Consider the following 20,758-nt stretch of genomic DNA (forward strand, 5'->3'; position numbering starts at 1 on the left):
TCAGAAATATAACAATTCTATGGGTGATATGCTGCCCATTAAAGAAATATGGAAGAATGAGCAGTGTACAGGCTGTGGGATCGGGATTGTATCTCTTAATTTTTCTGAGATCACTGTTTCATCTATAAAGAGCGAAAAGAGTATTTTCGTCTCAGGTTTGGAATGAGGATCACTTCCTTGAAGATCATCAAAATTATAAATCTCTAATCAATCATTTTTTTGTAGGTTACAAAGGCTTCTGCATACACAGTGTTATATAAGGCATTCTGACTTCACTCCTAAAGGTTTTCTCAACTCCTTTATGGATGAGAATGCTCCAATGTGTATTCTTGAATACAGTGGCTAATTTTCCAGTAAGTTAGTAGATATGTTCGAGGGGCTCAAATGAGTAAAATTTGGAAAATGTAGAGATAAACATATATAAAGGATTTCTTTCCTTCACAACTTCTCAGAGCCTTTAATAGGCTGATGTGCTTTGTGACTTTGCAAGGGTATGTGGGAAATAAAATCTGTTGGATCTCAAATATGTTTGACCACAGACTCTTTTATTCAGGGACTATTTTGAGAGACTAATATGCAAAGAACACTTTGTGATGTGATGCTCTAGTTTTCAGATGTCCTTGTGTTCAGAAGCAGCTGTATTGTTTTGCAAAGTTTGTGATGAGGCGAAAGGACAAAGAAGATAATCTTCCTCTCTTCAAACCCTGACATCCCCACTTACTCAATTGACTTTATCTTTAACCATAAGCTAATGTTATGTTTGTTTTATTATGTTATGTATATTCCATATGTTACGTTAAAGATATAAAGGTCTCATAAAAGTGCCTGATATAAAAATGCTCAATACAAGTTACAAATTTCGAAGAGTTGGAGGGCTATAGGAAACAAAGACAATGCTCTTAAAGGGTACATGTAAATTATGGTTTTCTCAGGGTATATGCCCAGTAGTGGAATTGCTGGGTCATGTGGTAGTTCTATTTTCAGTATTTTAAGGAACCTCCCTACTGTTCTCCATAGTGGCTGTATCAATTTACATTCCCACCAACAGTGCAAGAGAATGCCCTTTTCTCCACACCCTCTCCAACATTTATTGTTTGTAGATTTTTTGATAATGGCCATCCTGACTGGTGTGATGTGATACCTCAATGTAGTTTTGATTTGCATTTCTCTAATAATTAGTGATGTTGAGCCTCTTTTCAACCATAATTCAGAAAGAGACATGTACCACAATGTTCATTGCAGCACTATTTACAATGTCCAGGACATGGAAGCAACATAAATGTCCATCGACAGATGAATGGATAAAGAAGATGTGGAACATGTATACAATGGAATATTACTCAACCATGAAAAGAAAAGAAAGTGAATTATTTGTAGTGAGGTGGATGGACATAAAGTCTGTCATACAGAGTGAACTAAGTCAGAAAGAGAAAAACAAATACCATATACAAACACATATATATGGAATCTAAAAAAAACCACAAAAGTATTGATGAACTTAGTGGCAGGGCAGGAATAAAGACATAGACATAGGGAATCGACTTGAGGACATGGAGGGTGGAGGGGGAAGCTGGGGTGAAGTGAGAGTGATATCAAAATATACACACTACAGAATGTAAAATAGCTAATGGGAAGTATTATCATAGCACAGGGGGATCGGCTCAGTGCTTTGCGATAACCTAGAGAGGTGGGGTAGGGAGGGTAGGAGGGAGGCTCAAGGGGGAGTGGATATGAGGATATAGGTATGGGTATGGCTGATTCACTTTGTTGTACAACAGAAACTAACACAGTATTGTGAAGCAATTATACTCCAATAAAGATCTGGGGTTTTTTTTGTTTTTTTTTTTAAGAATACATGTAAAAAATCTCACAAGCTCTGAATCCTAGCACAGAGGTAGTAGTTTGAAAGCCACCTGTGTCAGAGCTGATAGTGATAGAGCAGGATAATCAAATAGTTAGCTTAGAAACCCCATTAGGGGATTGTAGATAGAGAGGGAAATTTAGGGGGCTTTGGGAGACCACAGTAAGCTTAATGATCACTCAAGAAAGTAATGGGAAAATCATGAAACAATGTAGGTTTGCTTAACTCATAAAGCAGAACAAGTCATTTAGCATCAAAGCCAGATTGGCTTGCTTAACAACAAAATCAATCAATCAGTCAATCACTAATTATTAGAGAAATGCAAATCAAAACTACAATGAGGTATCACCTCACACCAGTTAGAATGGGCATCATCAGAAAATCTACAAACAACAAATGTTGGAGAGGGTGTGGAGAAAAGGGAACACTCTTGCACTGTTGGTGGGAATGTAAATTGATACAACCACTATGGAAAACAGTATGGAGGTTCCTTAAAAAACTAAAAATAGAATTACCATATGACCTAGCAATCCTACTACTGGGTATATACCCAGAGAAAACCATAATTCAAAAAGACACATGCACCCCAATGTTCATTGCAGCACTATTTACAATAACCAGGTCATGGAAGCAACCTAAATGCCCATTGACAGACGAATGGATAAAGAAGATGTGGTGCATATATACAATGGAATATTAGCCATAAAAAGGAATGAAATTAAGTCATTTGTTGAGACATGGATTGACCTAGAGACTGTCATACAGAGTGAAGTCAGAAAGAGAAAAACAAATATCGTATATTAACACATGTATGAGGAACCTAGAAAAATGGTACAGATGAACCAGTTTGCAGGGCAGAATTTGAGACACAGATGTAGAGAACAAACATATGAACCCCAAGGGGGGAAAACTGCAGTGGGGTGGGGATGGTGGTGTGCTGAATTGGGCGATTGGGATCGACAAAAATACACTGATGTGTATAAAATTGATGATTAATAAAAACCTGCAGCATAAAAACAAACAAACAAAAAACCAACTAATACTAAACTTTCTTTGGGTTATTTGTATGGAAATATGTTAATATAAATGTTTCAGACATTACATGAAATTTCTAAAAATCTTATATGTTCTGGTATAATGTTACAAGTCATAATTCTAGTTATTACTTTAAAATGTATATCTCAGAAATTAAAATTTTAAAAAAAGCTAACTTGATTAGCAACAAAACCATACAACAGAAGCATGAGACATGCCCCAAAACAATAAAACAACTGTGGCATGAGACCTACATACTGCCCAGTGAGCTCAATAACTTAATGACCTCCAAAACATGCTCTTTGATCCCTGGGACATGCTCTTTGCACAGTGCCCCCAAAACAATAAAACAATAGTGGAGAATAAGGCCTACAACCTGCCCAGTGGTATCAAGTTAATGACCCCCAGGACATGCTCTGTGCACACAAAAAAAAACAATCATTTATGGAAAGGTGGCATTTCAAAGTGAAAGACCCTTATTGTACTGAGACCTGAAGTAATTTTTCCCAAGTGCTAAGACAGTCCTGGCCTGACCAGGTAGGGACAAGAAAACTCCCCTGCCCACCCTGGAGTAGGAGCCAATGATGGAAACGTGATGTCTACTCAAGAAAGACAAAGAAGGCATTCTTCTCCTCCTGTCTCTTCCTTTAATTATAAAAACATAACTCACTAAGTACTCGGGGCAGTGCAACATTTGCCTGCCCACTTGTAAACCTCACAAGCGTCCTACTCTAAAAAAAAAGTCACTTCTTATCTATCACTTTGCCTCTCGCTGAATTCTTTCTGCACTGAGACACAAAGAACCTGAGTCTCAGTTAGTCCAGACACCAGGTGAGGGATTCTAATTAAAGGACCATGAGTTCATGTCCCAATCTGGGTTTTGGCTGGTTTCAAGTCCCAATCTAAGTTACATCAGTTTCAGACCTACCTGCAGATCTTGGAGAGGCAGGAGGCAGCTGAGAGGCCCCTGTGGGTGGAGACTCTGGCTGCAGCCATTTTGGGGATCTTGTTCTACCACACTGACACTGGGGCTGGCAAGTGTCATTCTGGAATCTTGTCTCTAGCCTAGTAGTGTCAGGGACTGACCCCACACACCAGTGGCCCCACAGCAGTTGTACTCTACCAGGTATTTTAACCAGCCACACTGGGAGCTTGTGCCACCCAACAGAACACCCACAGCAGTGTACAAGGCAGGGCATTACAACTAGCCAGGCCAGGGGCCCACCCCAATGACCAGGGTGCCCACAAAAGTCTGCCTGCTGCAACAGAAGGATTCATGCAGCCCACAGAGGGAACACCCCTGGGACATCTAGATCTGGTGGCCAGAGGAGAGAAGTGATATTTAGCAACCATTGACTAAGGGGCATTCTGGCTCCAGATTATATGCTCTTAATGACTATGCCATGCTCTCTTTATTGTAAGCACCTCCAAGTCCTTTTTACATAGTCAAACTATTAATACTTACACAAATTTTGAGTCTGTGGAGCAAACAGAACCCAAAGGCAGTAATTCCAGAGGGGAAAATTACTAGAAAGAGAAAGTGTCCAGATTCTTTCCACTATGTATCAAGGACTAAAAAACAATCCAAATGGAAAAAGAATTTTTTTCATAATAGCCATTCTTACAGGTGTGAGGTCATAATCTCATTGTGGTTTTGATTTGCCTTCCCCTGATGATTAGTAATGTTGAGCATCTTTTTTATATACCTGATGGCCATTTGGATGTCTTCTTAGAGATATGGCTATCAAGTCCTCTGCCCTTTTAAAATTTGGTTATTTGATTTTTTATTACTGAGTTATAGGAGTCTCCTATATACTTTGGTTATTAACCCTTTATCAGATATACAGATTGCAAATGTTTTCTCCCATGACTGTTTCCTTTGTTGTGCATAGCTTTTTAGTTTGATGTAGTCCCACTTGTCAGTTTTTACTCATTGCTGTGCTTTCAGTGTCATATCCAAGATATCATTTTCTTGACCAATGTCATGAAGTTTCCTCTTGTGATTTCTTCTAAGAATTTTGCAATTTCAGCATTTCGTATTTACATTTTAAGCTAATTTGATTTTATTTTTGTGTATGGTATAAGATAAGGGTCCAATTTTATTCTTTCACATGCAGATATCAATTTTTCCCAACACCATTTATTGAAGAGTCTATCCTTCCCCATTGTTTATTTTGGCACCCTTGTTGAAGATTAGTTGACTGTATATGTGTGGATTTATTTCAAAAAGCATAAGATAAAAAGAATTAGTAAGGATGAAAAGAAATGGGAACACACATACCGTATTGGTGGGAATTTTAATTGGTGCAGCTGCTATGAGAACAGTATGGAGGTTTCTCAAAAAAATAAAATAAAAATAGGATTCCCATATGATCCAGCAATTCTACTTCTGGGTATATATCCAGAAGAATAGACATCAAGAACTCAAAGGGATATTTGCATTCCTATGTTCATTGCAGCATAATTCACAATAGCCAGGCTATGAAAACAAACTGCATGTCCATCAAAGGAGGAATGGATAAAGAAAATGTTGTAATATACATACAGTGGAATCTTAGCTTTTAAAAAGGAGAAACCAGAGGGAGGAGATTTGGAGACATATATGTATGTATAGCTGATTCACTTTGTTATAATGCAAAAACTAACACACCACTATGAAGCAATTATACTCCAATAAAGATGTTAAAAAAAAAAAGGAGAAACGCTTGTCATATGTAACAACACAGAAGACCCAGAAGGACATCATGCTAAGTGAAATAAGCCAGTTACAGAAGGACAAATGCAGCATGATTCCATTTATACGACATATTCACAATAGTCAAACTCATAGAAATAGAGGGGAAAATGGTGGTTTGTGGGAACTGGGGTGAGAGGGAAGAGGGGAGTTGCTCTATAATGGGTATAGAGTATCAGTTGTATAAGGTGGATATGTTTTAGAGATCTACTGTACAACATTATATATACAGTTAAGAGTATGTTTTATACACTTAAAAATTGTTGAGTAGGTTTCATTTAATTGTTCTTACCACAGTTTTTTAAAGTTACCATCTTTGTTAATTTTTATAAACGAGACTGGGGCAAAACTGTGGAGCACACTAAGCTTGCCTCAATTTTTCATACAAAATACATAATGTTAACAGTATCCCTAGCCAATGGGATAGCACCAACACCATCACCATGACTGAACTTCCTTCCTTAGGTAATGCATATCCTACTGTAGAATCCTCAAATTTAACTTCCCCAAGGCCCAATGTCTGTTAGATAATAAATTAACCTATGAATAATGAGTTCATGTGCTTCTCTTTCTGAGTCATATAGGTACTTTATAATTATTTTTTAGAAAGTATCTTATTCAAAATATTGCTAGGGGTAAAAATTCTAGGATTGTAGATTAATTTTGAGGGTATGAAGTTTCCTTTATCATCTATAATACAACAGAGTGATTTGAGTCAGTAAATACTAAGTGCCAAGTGTTGGTAATACAGAGACAAAGAATATGAATCCTAACAGTAGCTGCCTGCTGAATGGGGGACAGATGAAACAAAATAAAGAGACTAAAGAGTCAATGGATTCAGGTTTTATTAAAAAGCTTATTATTGTGATTATTTGATTAATGAAATATTTCAATGTAGACCAAAGAATTGTTTGACAAATGGTTTTTCCTCACCCAAATAAAATATTACAATCTTAGATTTGAGATGGACGCTGATGGTTGCTAGTGAGATTACTTTCCTCATGATACAAGAATCTACTCTATATCATGTGACTGAAAACGGTAATGTATGTAGCCTTTGCTCAAATATTACTCATAATGGGCTGAATTTTTAGGTAATTATTCAATATATGGAGATAAAATGTATCTTCTTGATTTATCTACACATTTATTCTACTTTTGCACTCTGGAGTAAAAAGAACTTATTTCTAGAAGGGAGATTCAAGATGGCAGAAGAGTAAGATGCAGAGATCACCTTCCTGGCACAAATACATCAGAAATACATCTACACGTAGAGCAACTCCTACAGAACACCTACTGAACCCTGGCAGAAGACCTCAGACCTCCCAAAAGGCAAGAAACCCCCCACGTACCTGGGTAGGGCAAAAGAAAAAAGAATAAACAGAGACAAAGAATAGGGACAGGACCTGCATCAGTGGGAGGGAGCCATGAAGGAGGAAAGGTTTCCACACACTAAAAGCCCCTTTGCAGGCAGAGAATGCGGGTGATGGAGCGGGGGAGCTTTGGGGCCGCGGAGGAGAGCACAGCAACAGGGTTGTGGAGGGCAAAGTGGAGACATTCTCGCACAGAGGATCGGTGCCGACCAGCACTCACCAGCCCGAGAGGCTTGTCTGCTTGCCCGCCGAGGCAGGCGGGGCTGGGAGCTGAGGCTTGGGCTTCAGTCAGATCGCAGGGAGAGGACTGGGGTTGGCTGTGTGAACACACCCTGCTGGGGGTTAGTGCGCCACAGCTATCCGAGAGGGAGTCTGGGGAAAAGTCTGGAGCTGCCGAAGAGGCAAGAGTCTTTTTCTTCCCTCTTTGTTTCCTGGTGTGTGAGGAGAGGGGATTAAGAGCGCTGCTTAAAGGAGCTCCAGAGACGGGCGCGAACCACGGCTGAAAGCGCGGACCCAAGAGACAGGCATGGGACACTGGAGCTGCTGCTGCTGCCGCCAAGAGTGTGCGAGCGCAGGTCACTATCCACACCCCCCTTCCAGGGAGCCTGTGCAGCCCGGCACTGCCAGGGTCCCAGGATCCAGGGACAACTTCCCCTAGACAACACATGGTGCACCTCAGGGTGGTGAAACGTCACGCCGGCCTCTGCCGCCGCAGGCTCGCCCCACACTCCATACCCCTCCTCCCCCCGGCCTGAGTGAGCCAGAGCCCCCTAATCAGCTGCTCCTTTAACCCTGTCCTGTCTGAGCGAGGAACAGACGCCCTCAGGTTACCTACCCACAGAGGCGGATCCAAATCCAAAGCTGAGACCCAGGAGCTGTGCGAACAAACAAGAGAAAGGGAAATTTCTCCCAGCAACCTCAGGAGCAGAGGATTAAAGCTCCACAATCAATTGATGTACCCTGCATCTGTGGAATGACTGCATAGACAACAAAGCATGCCAAAAAGAGGAGGTAGACTTTGGGAGCAATGATATATATATTTTTTCCCTTTTTCTCTTTTTTGAGTGTGTATGTGTATGCTTCTGTGTGTGATTTTTGTCTGTATAGCTTTGCTTTTACCACTTGTCCTAGGATTCTGTCTGTCCATTTTTTTGTTTGTTTTTTATTACTTAAAAAATTCTTAATAATAATTTTTTTATTTTACTTTATTTTATTTTATCTTCTTCCTTTTTTTCTTTTTTTTCTCCCTTTTATTCTGAGCTGTGTGGAGGACAGGCTTTTGGTGCTCCAGCAAGGCATCAGGGCTGGGTCACTGAGGTGGGAGAGCCACGTTCAGGACACTGGTCCACAAGAGACCTCCCAGCTCCACATATCAAATGGCGAAAATCTCCCAGAGATCTCCAGCTCAAGACCAAGACCCAGCTCCATTCAATGACCAGCAAGCTACAGTCCTGGATACCATATGCCAAACAACTAGCAAGACAGGAACACAACCCCATCCATTAGCACAACACTGCCTAAAATCATAATAAGGCCACAGACACCCCAAAACACAAAACCAGATGTGGACCTGCCCACCAGAAAGACAAGATACAGCCTCATCCACCACAATACAGACACTAGTCCCCTCCACCAGGAAGCCTACGCAACCCAGTGAACCAACCTTAGCCATTGGGGACAGACACCAAAAACAACAAAAATTACGAACCTGCAGCCTGCGAAAAGGAGAACCCAAACCCAGTAATTTAAACAAAATGAGAAGACAGAGAAACACACAACAGATGAAGCAACAAGGCAAAAATCCAAGAGACCTAACAAATGAAGAGGAAATAAGCAGTTTACCAGAAAAAGAATTCAGAATAATGATAGTAAATATGATCCAAAATCTTGGAAATAGAATGGAGAAAATGTAAGAAACGTTTAACAAGGACCTAGAAGTACTAAAGAGCAAACAAACAGTGATGAACAGCACAATAAATGAAATTAAAAATTCTCTAGAAGGGATCAATAGCAGAATAACTGAGGCAGAAGAACAGATAAGTGACCTGGAAGATAAAACAGTGGAAATAACTACTACAGAGGAGGATACACAAAAACGAATGAAAAGAATTGAGGAGAGTATCAGAGACTTCTTTGACAACAGTGAATGCACTAACAATCAAATTATAGGGGTCCCAGAAGAAGAAGAGTAAAAGAAAGGGACTGAGACAATATTTGAGGAGATTATAGTTGAAAACTTCCCTAATATGGGAAAGGAAATAGTTAATCAAGTCCAGGAAGCACAGAGGGTCCCATACAGGATAAATCCAAGGAGAAACACGCCAAGACACATATTAATCAAACTATCAAAAATTAAATACAAAGAACGAATATTAAAAGCAGCAAGGGAAAAGCAAAAAATAACACACAAGGGAATCCCCATAAGGTTAACATCTGATCTCTCAGCAGAAACTCTGAGGTGTGGCAGGATATATTTAAAGTGATGAAGGAGGAAAACTACAACCAAGATTACTCTACCCAGCAAGGATCTCATTCATATTAGATGGAGAAATTAAAATCTTTAAAGACAAGCAAAAGCTAAGAGAATTCAGCACCACCAAACCAGCTATACAACAAATCCTAAAGGAATTTCTCTAGGTAGGAAACACAAGAGAACGAAAAGACCTACAAAAATAAATGGAAAACAATTAACAAAATGGTAATAGGAACATAGATATCGATAATTACCTTAAATGTAAATGGATTAAATACTCCAACCAAAAGACATACACTGGCTGAATGGATATATATATATATAAAACCCGTATATATGCTGTCTACAAGAGACCCACTTCAGACCTAGGGACACATACAGACTGAAAGTGAGGGAATAGAGAAAGATATTCCATGCAAATGGAAATCAAAAGAAAGCTGGAGTAGCAATTCTCATGTCAGACAAAATAGACTTTAAAACAAAGACTATTACAAGAGACAAAGAAGACACTACATAATGATCAAGGGATAAATCCAAGAAGAAGTTATAACAATTGTAAATATTTATGCACTCAACATAAGAGCACCTCAATACATAAGGCAAATACTAACAGCCATAAAAGGGGAAATTGACAGTAACACAATCATAGTAGGGGACTTCAATGCCTCACTTTCACCAATGGACAGATCATCCAAAATGAAAATAAAGAAGGAAACAAAAGCTTTAAATGATACATTAAACAAGATGGACTTAATTGATGTTTATAGGACATTCCATCCAAAAACAACAGAATACACATTGTTCTCAAGTGCTCATGGAACATTTTCCAGGATAGATCATATCTTGGGTCACAAATCAAGCCTTGGTAAATTAAAGAAAATTGAAATTGTATCAAGTATCTTTTCCGACCACAATGGTATGAGGCTAGATATCAATTACAGGAAAAAATCTGTAAGAAATACAAACACATGGAGGCTAAACAACACATTACATTACTTCATAACACAGAGATCACTGAAAAAATCAAAAAGGAAATAAAAAAATACCTAGAAACAATTGACAATGGAGACAAGATGATCCAAAACCTATGGGATACAGCAAAAGCAGTTCTGAGAGGGAAGTTTATAGCAATAATATCCTACCTTAGGAAACAAGAAACATCTCAAATAAACAACCTAAACTTACACCTAAAGCATGAGAGAAAGAAGAAGAAAAACACCCCAAACTTAGCAGAAGGAAAGAAATCATAAAGATCAGATCGGAAATAAATGAAAAAGAAATGAAGGAAACGATAGCCAAGATCAATAAAACTAAAAGCTGGTTCTGTGAGAATACAAACAAAATTGATAAACCATTAGCCAGACTTATCAAGAAAAAAAGGGAGAGGACTCAAATCAATAGAATTAGAAATGGAAAAGGAGAAGTAACAACTGACACTGCAGAAATACAAAGGATCAGGAAAGATTACAATAAGCTCATATATGCCAATAAAATGGACAACCTGGAAGAAATTGATAAATCTTTAAAGTGAACAACATTCCGAGACTGAACCTGGAAGAAACAGAAAATATGAGCAGACCAATCACAAGCACTGAAATTGAAACTGTGATTAAAAATCTTCCAACAAACAAAAACCCAGGACCAGACGGCTTCACAGGCGAATTCTACCTAACATTTAGAGAAGAGCTAACACCTATCCTTCTCAAACTCTTCCAAAATATAGCAGAGGGAGGAACACTCCCAAACTCATTCTACGAGGCTGCCATCACTCTGATACCAAAACTAGACAAACATGTTACTAAGAAAGAAAACTATAGGCCAATATCATGGGTGAACATATATGCAACAATCCTCAACAAAATACTAGCAAACAGAATCCAACAACACATTAAAAAGATCATACACCATGACCAAGTGGGTTTTATTCCAGGAATGCAAGGATTCTTCAATATATACAAATCAATCAATGTGATACACCATATTAACAAATTGAAGGAGAAAAACCGTATGATCATCTCAATAGATGCAGAGAAAGCTTTCGACAAAATTCAACATCCATTTATGATAAAAACCCTCCAGAAAGTAAGCATAGAGGGAGATTTCCTCAACATAATAAAGGCCATATATGACAAACCCACAGCCAGCATCATCCTCAATGGTGAAAAACTGAAAGCATTTCCACAAAGATCAGGAACAAGACAAAATTGCCCACTCTCACCACTGTTATTAAACATAGTTTTGGAAGTTTTAGCCACAGCAAACAGAGAAGAAAGAGAAATAAAAGGAATCCGAATTGGAAAAGAAGAAGTAAAGCTGTCACTGTTTGCAGATGACATGATACTATACATAGAGAATCCTAAAGATGCCACCAGAAAACTCCTAGAGCTAATCAATGAATTTGGTAAAGTAGCAGGATACAAAATTAATGCACAGAAATCTCTTGCATTCCTATACGTGAATGATGAAAAATCTGAAAGTGCAATTAAGAAAACACTCCCATTTACCATTGCAACATAAAGTATAAAATATCTAGGAATAAACCTACCTAGGGAGACAAAAGTTCTGTATGCAGAAAATTATAAGACACTGATGAAAGAAATTAAAGATGATACAAATAGATGGAGAGATATACCATGCAGTGTACAATGCAATATTACTCAGCCATTAAAAGGAACGAAACTCAGTTAATTGTAGTGAGGTGGATGGACATAGAGACTGTCACACAGAGTGAAGTAAGTCAGAAAGAGAAAAACAAATACCGTATGCTAACACATATATATGGAATCTAAAAAAAAAACAATGGTCTTGAAGAACCTAGGGGCAAGACAGGATTAAAGATGCATACCTACTAGAGAAGGGACTTGAGGATACAGGGAGGGGGAAGGGTCAGCTGGGACAAAGTGAGAGAGTGGCATGGACATATATACACTAACAAACGTAAAATAGATAGCTAGTGGGAAGCAGCCGCATAGCACAGGGTGATCATCTCGGTGCTTTGTGGCCACCTATAGTGATGGGATAGGGAGGGTGGGAGGGAGGGAGATGCAAGAGGGAAGAGATATGGGGACATATGTATATGTATAACTGATTCACTTTGTTTTAAAGCAGAAACTAACACACCATTGTAAAGCAATTATACTCCAATAAAGATGTTTAAAAAAAAGAGCTTATTTCTTATTTCACAAGACAGCTTTTAAAATCCGTCTACACTTTGATGTTGGGATCAGTGATTTTAAGACAACTTGAACATCAAGGCTACGTGTGTTGTCAAATAATCAGAAAAATAGTTATCAGTGCATTGAATACTAATGAACTTGAGCAATGTAAGAAAATTAAGACTGAGATGATACCTTTTCCTCACCAACAGTGCTTCTCTTTTCTTTGCTAAGCACCTCTGATTCCAACAACTTTTATTTATATGACACAGTTGACAGTGCTCTTACCACTCTCATGTCCCTGATTCCAATATTTAGCACAATTTTTTAATAATCTTATTAAAGTGTGCTATGCAGACACACAGGTGTGGTCAGTCTTACACAAAAGCGAATGATCCAGATTGTCTCCTTGTCATGTGAACCTTATTGTCTTATAATGAGATGATAACCAAGATAACTTTTTTACTTGAACTTTTTACCAACCTGGATAATGAATTTTGAAATTAGTCAATTTATTCTTTCATCCTGGTTGGAAGATTTTATATTGATTCAGGTTTATATATACAATTGTATTGCTCATTTCATATTAATTTTCTATTTGGTAAAGATACTACTGATATTAATTCTTTCATTCAATTCATTGGCTAATATTAACAACTCAATTTTATCTACAAGTTTTAATCATATTTTTGTGTTATCATCTAAGTTAAACATTTATTAAATATCATAGCACCTTTTGACTCTTCTCTATTATCTGTTCTCTAGCTTGACCTCACTCTAATAATCAACTTCTGGAAATTTAATCACACAGATAGTTACAATTATACCCACTTATCATCAAGCTGTTGTTATCCAAGCATCCTCTCAAGGATAATATGAGAAATTGTGCCCAGTGACCTACTGAAATAAAGATACAACAAAACTATATTATTTTTCTGAAATCTAAAACAAATCTTTGAAATAAGAAACTAATTTGTTGTAAGCCAGAGAGAGATGCATCAATGGTTAGCACACTCAGGGCCTCCAAAAATAAATAAATAAATAGACAAAAAAGACATTATTTTGGCATAAAGTGATTTCTTCAAATTTGTCTCTAGACCTCACCCTGTGATTTAATGTACCTTATGCTCTCATGATTCTTGATATTTGGCCTTAATAACCTCACTTAATTGGTTTCCTTGTTTTCCCCCCAACATTATCAGATTTCATTTTCTTCCTACTACTGGTTTTTTAATCATGCCTTCAGATCTAGTTTCATGATTTGTCTTCCATGATGGCCTTCTAGTAAAACACTATCCTTTAGACTGACTCCAACTACAAAACTATTCCCCATCTCCAGATTCTGATATCCTTTCCCAAACTTGTTCTTGCTGAATTCTAAACTTTCATGGTTATGATAACATGCGTTGTATTTATTTATTTAATATTTATTTATTTATTTTGGCTGTGTTGGGTCTTTATTGTGGCATGTGGAATTTTTCATTGAGGCTCTCATTGTGGCACATGGGTTCTTCATTGCTGTGCATGGGCTTCCCTTTAGTTGTGGCGTGTGGGTTCTCTCTCTCTAGTTGTGACACGGGCTCCAGAGCATGTAGGCTCTGTAGTTTGCAGCACATAGGCTCTCTAGTTGAGACGCACGAGCTCAGTGGTTGTGGCACACTGGCTTTGTTGCCCTGCAGCATGTGGGATCTTTGTTCCCCCACCAGAGATTGAACCCATGTAACCTGCATTGGAAGGCAGATTCTTTACCACTGGACAACCAGGGAATTCCCAACATTTGTTGTATTTAAATTCTTATTTTGATGTAATTCAAAAATGGCCTCAAAATGCTAACTCAAATACATGTACATTGGCACAATATCAGAATTCTTGACATTTCAGGCAGATATTGGTATAGGTGTCTTTTGGCAAGAATGATTATCCTATTTAATATGGTGCCAACTTTTGTCAGTACTGCTGATTAAGAAATTCTAACCTCACTTCTACCCACTCCTGAAACACTCACTTGACTATTTCACTTTAATTTTTTTTTTTTGAATTTTGAGATAATTTTTATTTAAGAAAGAGTGGGGTCCAAATGACTTTTGTCTGTGAATTCTTTCAGAGCCAATAATTTCTATTTTATCCACTTCTGTTTATTTCCATAGACTAACCCATAATATAAAAGTTTTTAGCTAATATTTATTTTTCTAAATTACTGCATTAAAAACATACATAATTTAAGCCAATGAGCCTATTCCCAAAGATATCTGTGAGAACTACTAGATAATAAAGATGGGAGGAAATTATTTTAGAACTCATTGAAATAATGGTTCTTAAATTTTTATGTTCATCAGAATCATCTATGATGTATGCTTAAAATATAAATTACTGGACCTCTCAAATAAAAATTATTAAAAGATAATGTCAAGGAATAATCAGATTTTTTTATAGTTTCCAAGTGATATCTATCTACTGTTCACCAAAATATGTGCTAGAGTGAATATAAATTTTTTTGTTCTATATATAAAAACAGTAAACATAAAGAAGTTAGAGTTGAATTAAGGGTGCTCTGACTTATGAAGAACTAGAAAGAAAAGAAGGCAAGCACATTGGTAGAGAGCTTTAGTTACAATTTAAAAATTGGGGTCAGGGTATATTCTGTGGACTCAAAAGAACATGTTGGAGACATTTTGGAGACTGAAATAAAAGGTATGAAAATTAGTTACTTCTACAGCTAAGTTTATTTTAGTGGAGGGACAAATAAGCTGAATATGAGGAGATCTGTAACAAGGATATTTAGATGAATTGCTTTAGTTGTTTTAACAAATGGAAAACATAACTGTTAGACAATATGAAACAATCATTTTAAAGAAAGAGACAGCCACGAATTGCAATAAAATGTCTTACAAGTTGGGAACTTGAAACTGTATCTTGATCAATGTTACACTCTTTGTAGTTCTACTCACTCCACTACTTTGCTGAATGTTTTCAAAGGTCTGCTAAATATTTCCCATAACAAGGAGCTCTTGATGTTCTGAAGAGAATGGGATTAGGGCAAATCTGATTTTTAGAAAGTCAATTTTCCATTTGTTCTGCTTTCTTTAGATTTCACATCTGTTTTTTTTAATGTTAGTAGTATTCTTCACAGTATTTTAAAGAATTGCCTTTCTATATATTACTTTAGAGGAAAGTCCGAAGAGTGGAAAAATTGATATATCTCACAAAAATCTTAAACCTTTGCACCATAGATTTTTCTCATTCTAATAATAGTTTCCATTTTACATGTAACAATTAGACACAATCCTCATCTTACAAGGCATTTACAATATTCTCCAGAGCTCTGTGGTATAAGGATTTCTTTTGTTAGTTATATTATATATTATTCTTAATTGTCAATATGTTTTGTGTTCATCTGGCAATTCTAATTTTTACTTTATCTTATTTTATTATGTTTTACTAACATTTCATTTCAGAAACATTTCAAAATTACAGCAAAGTTAAAAGAATTTACCAGTGAACACCCATATACCCACTACTTAGATCCTACTATTAATATGCCTATCAGTCCATTTTGGTTTTGGATGCATTTAAAGGGAAATTGCAGACATTAGCAAATCTCCCCCTAAAAACTACAGCATTTATATCATTTAGTACTCCATATTTATTTTATGTCTTTTGAAATAAAATGAAATGCAAAAATATTACGTGTATATTGCCTAACTTTAGGCAAATGACTTCACCTTTGTAGCCAAATCCCCTATGAAGATATAAAATATTACCATTTTCCCTGAAAGTATCCTCATGCCACTTCCAAATCAATTCCAATCCCAACTTCCAGTGACAGCTACCGTTATGATATTCTGGCCCATTCTAAAATTTCATATAAAGAAAATTACATGATATGTTCTATTTTGTAAAGCTTCTTACCATGTAATATTCCAGTGCATTTTAATTATGCTGTGTAGCTTTTACTATAAGAATACATATACATAGAAATTTCATTAAACCTCATTATATTCCATTGCCAAGACTTTGCTTATTAAGAAAAAAATACATGTAAAAAATCAGTACAAAATATACTAAAATTACATGTGTCAAAAAAATTGTGGGGGCCTCCCTGGTGGCGCAGTGGTTGAGAGTCCGCCTGCCGATGCAGGGGATACGGGTTCGTGCCCCGGTCTGGGAGGATCCCATATGCCGCGGAGCGGCTGGGCCCGTGAGCCATGGCTGCTGGGCCTGTGCATCCGGAGCCTGTGCTCTGCAACGGGAGAGGCCACAACAATGAGAGGCCCACATAATGCAAAAAGGAAAAAAAAAAAATTGTGAATAATATTTTTATTATATGATAAAAATGATACAAGAAAAAGAAATCTGAATTTGAATTTCAAGTCAAGATTAGGTGACACTTCATTTCCCAAGTTTTTTTTTAATTGTGCATAATCTTAATTATCAAGAACATAGTATCAAATCAGTCTGACTTTTTCTCTACAGCCAAAAGCATTTAATGATAATGCCAGTATTAACACCAATGAGCATTTTGAGATTTAGTTGAAATGTCATGTAATATATTTTCATTAGAATACATGTAGTTTATATACAATAGAATATTACTCACCCATGAAAAGGAATGATATTGAGTTACTTGTAATGAGGTGGATGGATCTAGAGTCTATAATGAGGTGGATGGACCTAGAGTGAAGTAAGTCAGAAAGAGAAAAACAAACACCATTTGCTAACACATATATATGGAATCTAAAAAAATGGTACTGATGAACTTAGTGCAGGGCGGGAATAAAGACACAAACATAGAGAATGGACATGAGGACACTAAGGGGGAAGGGGAAGCTAAGTTGAAGTGAGAGAGTAGCATTGGCATATATACACTACCAAATGTAAAATGGATGGCTAGTGGGAAGCTACTGCATAGCATGGGGAGATCAGCTCAATGCTTTGTGATTACCTACAAGGGTGGGATAGGGAGGGTGGGAGGGAGGCTCAAGAGGGAGGGGATATGGGGATATACGTATACATGTAGCTGATTCACTTTGTTGTACATCAGAAACTAACACAACATTGTAAAGCACTTATACTCCAGTAAAGATGTAAACAAACAAACAAATAAATAAATAAAATATCCCCCCCCACACACACACACAATGCCTATAGTTATACAAGGGCTTTTAAAGTTTGATTGATTACATTAATGATATTTTGAAGAGTCTCAACATATTAACTACTCAATATAATGTTAACATATTAATATTTATTTGTAACATATAAATGTATTATAATTATGAGCATATTGAAATGATAGGATATGAAACTGTTACAGAGAGACACCAGTAGTCACACACTGTGGATATAAAATAGGCTTTACTGGGGGGAATTTTACATAAAGCTTAAGTAGAAGAACACCACAGTCTCAAAAGTTTAACCCTGAGCCTGCAGTTAAGGCTGAGTATAGATGGACTATATCCACCATGGCCAACTTCTCAGCAGAGAAGCCCCCATTCTTATAATAATTACATATTTATTGAGTCAACTAGTAGCAAACAGTTATACAAACATGAAAAAATAGAAGTGCTCTGGCTGAGAAGGTGACCAGATAAAAAGGAGAAACATCTAACAGCAGTTACAGGTATCAGCCTATTCTTGTACTGTGCCAGGTCAGACCCGCTGAGTCAACCTTTTACTAACCTACCAAAGAGGGGAGGAAACTAGTCTCCAGGACAATCCAGATTCATCTCTCCTTCGTTTAGCCCTCAGTGTTTGTGGAACTATTTCATTTTTTTCCCCTTCACTTGTGTTTTACTTCAGGTTACAGAGATAGTTGAGACATTTTCTGGGATACAAACATCAATAAGCTCAAACAACTGGACCAGATGGGAAGTGACATATCCAACATTGTAAGGAAGTTAACTTATGAGCTATTGCCTTGGAAAATTAAAGAAGGTTGATCAGAGCTTTTTGTCCATATGTATAAAGAAAGGAGAGAGATATTTATCACCTTCCTCTGGTCTCCTACCATTTCCCTGGACTAGATATCATGCCCTCTCATGGAAGAGGTAGACTATCCCTGTTCCATTTTTGGAGTGATGTGTTCCATAGAAACCCAATAATTGTCTTTTTGTCAACATGAATAATATCTGGAGGCAGAATACTGTGGTTGTGGAATCACCTGAAGCAAAGTCTGTGTCCTTGTTTATGTTTATCCTGGTGTCCACCATCTGAGCAATATTATCTATCTATCTGCTGAAGTCAAACAAGGTACGGTAAGTCCCCTTCACATGAACCTTCAAGTTGCAAACTTTCAAAGATGTGAATGTGCGTTCCATCAACGTCATGAGTGAGTGAAATTGCAGCTCGCCCTCTATGTCCTGTTGCTGATGATCCTTCAGCTCTACCATCTCCCACTTCCTCTCCCTCCTCTAGTCAGTAACTCTTCTTGCCCACTCACTCGATGCCAGCCCCTGTATGCCAGCTGTTGTACTGTACTACTGTACTTTTCAAGGTACTATACTGTAAGATTAACTTTTTTTTCTTTATTTTTTGTGTTTGTTTGGTTTTTATATAGTATTGTATGAAAAGTATTATAAACTTTTCACACAATAAAAATATTATTAAAGTATATTACAATACAGTACTATATAGCTGATTGTGTTAGTTGGGTACCTAGCCTAACTTTGTTGTACTCAAGAACAAATTGGACTTACGAATACATTCTCAGAATGGAACGTGTTTGTATGTAGGGGACTTACTGTATTCTAAAGTAGGAGGATCACTTTGGTACTTACTATCTCCTTTCACAGTCTCTTTGTTTTCCTGGCTCTTGGATGAATAGAGAATCAACTAAGCATGTATGTTCATGTGTAACTTTATATAGCTGACTAGGATTGGACCAGTTGCTCCTATAGTGATTATCATTGAGAAGACCCACAGAGCAGCAGCTACATAAGTCAGGAAAATTTCATATTGGTCCTTCTAATTCTTTTTGGCAGTTCCATTACTATAATGGCTTACAACATGGATTTAGTGGGCTACAGAAGAGAAGATAGCTAACATGTTTAAATGGTTTTGTAAGTCCAGATGGTTTTCTTTATATGTGTTACTTCATACAGGCATATACAAGAATAATATGAAGATCAAATTCATGAATAAGTTGTGCATGTGTTTCCAGAGGATGGTAACCAAATACTTAAGCTACATAGTCCTGAGTAAACCAACAGTCTTACCCAAATAGGCCATTAGTAACACCTCTTTCTACCCCCTGCCTCTTCCCAAAATGAATAAAGATATATGTTAGTTATTTTAAGGGATGCATAGTGTATAGCTGTGGTTCTCAACTGAGGTGATTTTTCCTGTAAGGGACATGTGCAACATCTGGAGATATTTTAATTGTCACAATTGGCGGTGGTAGATGATGTTATCAGTACCTGGTAAGTAGAGGCCAGTGATACTACTGAACATACTGCAATGCCCATGATATTCCCCAAAAGAAGTTATCTGATCCAAGATTTCAACAGTCCAACACTGAGTAATTCTACCTTATCTTTAGAAATAGTATTAGAAGAAAACACATTTAATAGTTTGGGGCATCAACAATTTATCATTAGGATGAGTAACTATAATATTCTATTAGTTTTATCACAACTTTAGAGGTGGGATGTTTTATCAGTCAACCATACTATCAGTTAGGTGTCAAGTGTTTTAAGTAGTGCTCCATTGATTCAATTATTATTATTATTATTCAAAGGTTTCCCAATGTATAACTGGAAGTAGCTTTCTCTTTACAGTGTCCAGTTAATTACAGTTATAATTTTCATTTCACAGTGGAACTATCTGAAACTTGCCCCACTTTATGGTAATTTAATTTTGAAAGGACCTGTTGCATAATAAGAATAATTAAGTCATAACTTTTCTTTCAGTGAAATGATTTCTCTCAATTAGGGCTTAGTAATAGGCTGGCAGTAATTGCTCAAGAGCAATCCAAAGATCCAGGAGTCTCAGAAAACACAAAATAGATTAATCAAAAATAAAATCATACCAAATTACACGTTTCTTAAACTGTTAAAAACTATAGGTTAAAAGAAATCTCAAAAACAACCCAAGATAAAAAGTCATATCATGAGCAGGAGATCAAAGGAA

Source organism: Mesoplodon densirostris, chromosome 5 (assembly GCF_025265405.1).
Source record: "Mesoplodon densirostris isolate mMesDen1 chromosome 5, mMesDen1 primary haplotype, whole genome shotgun sequence".
Taxonomy (NCBI): Eukaryota; Metazoa; Chordata; class Mammalia; order Artiodactyla; family Ziphiidae; genus Mesoplodon; species Mesoplodon densirostris.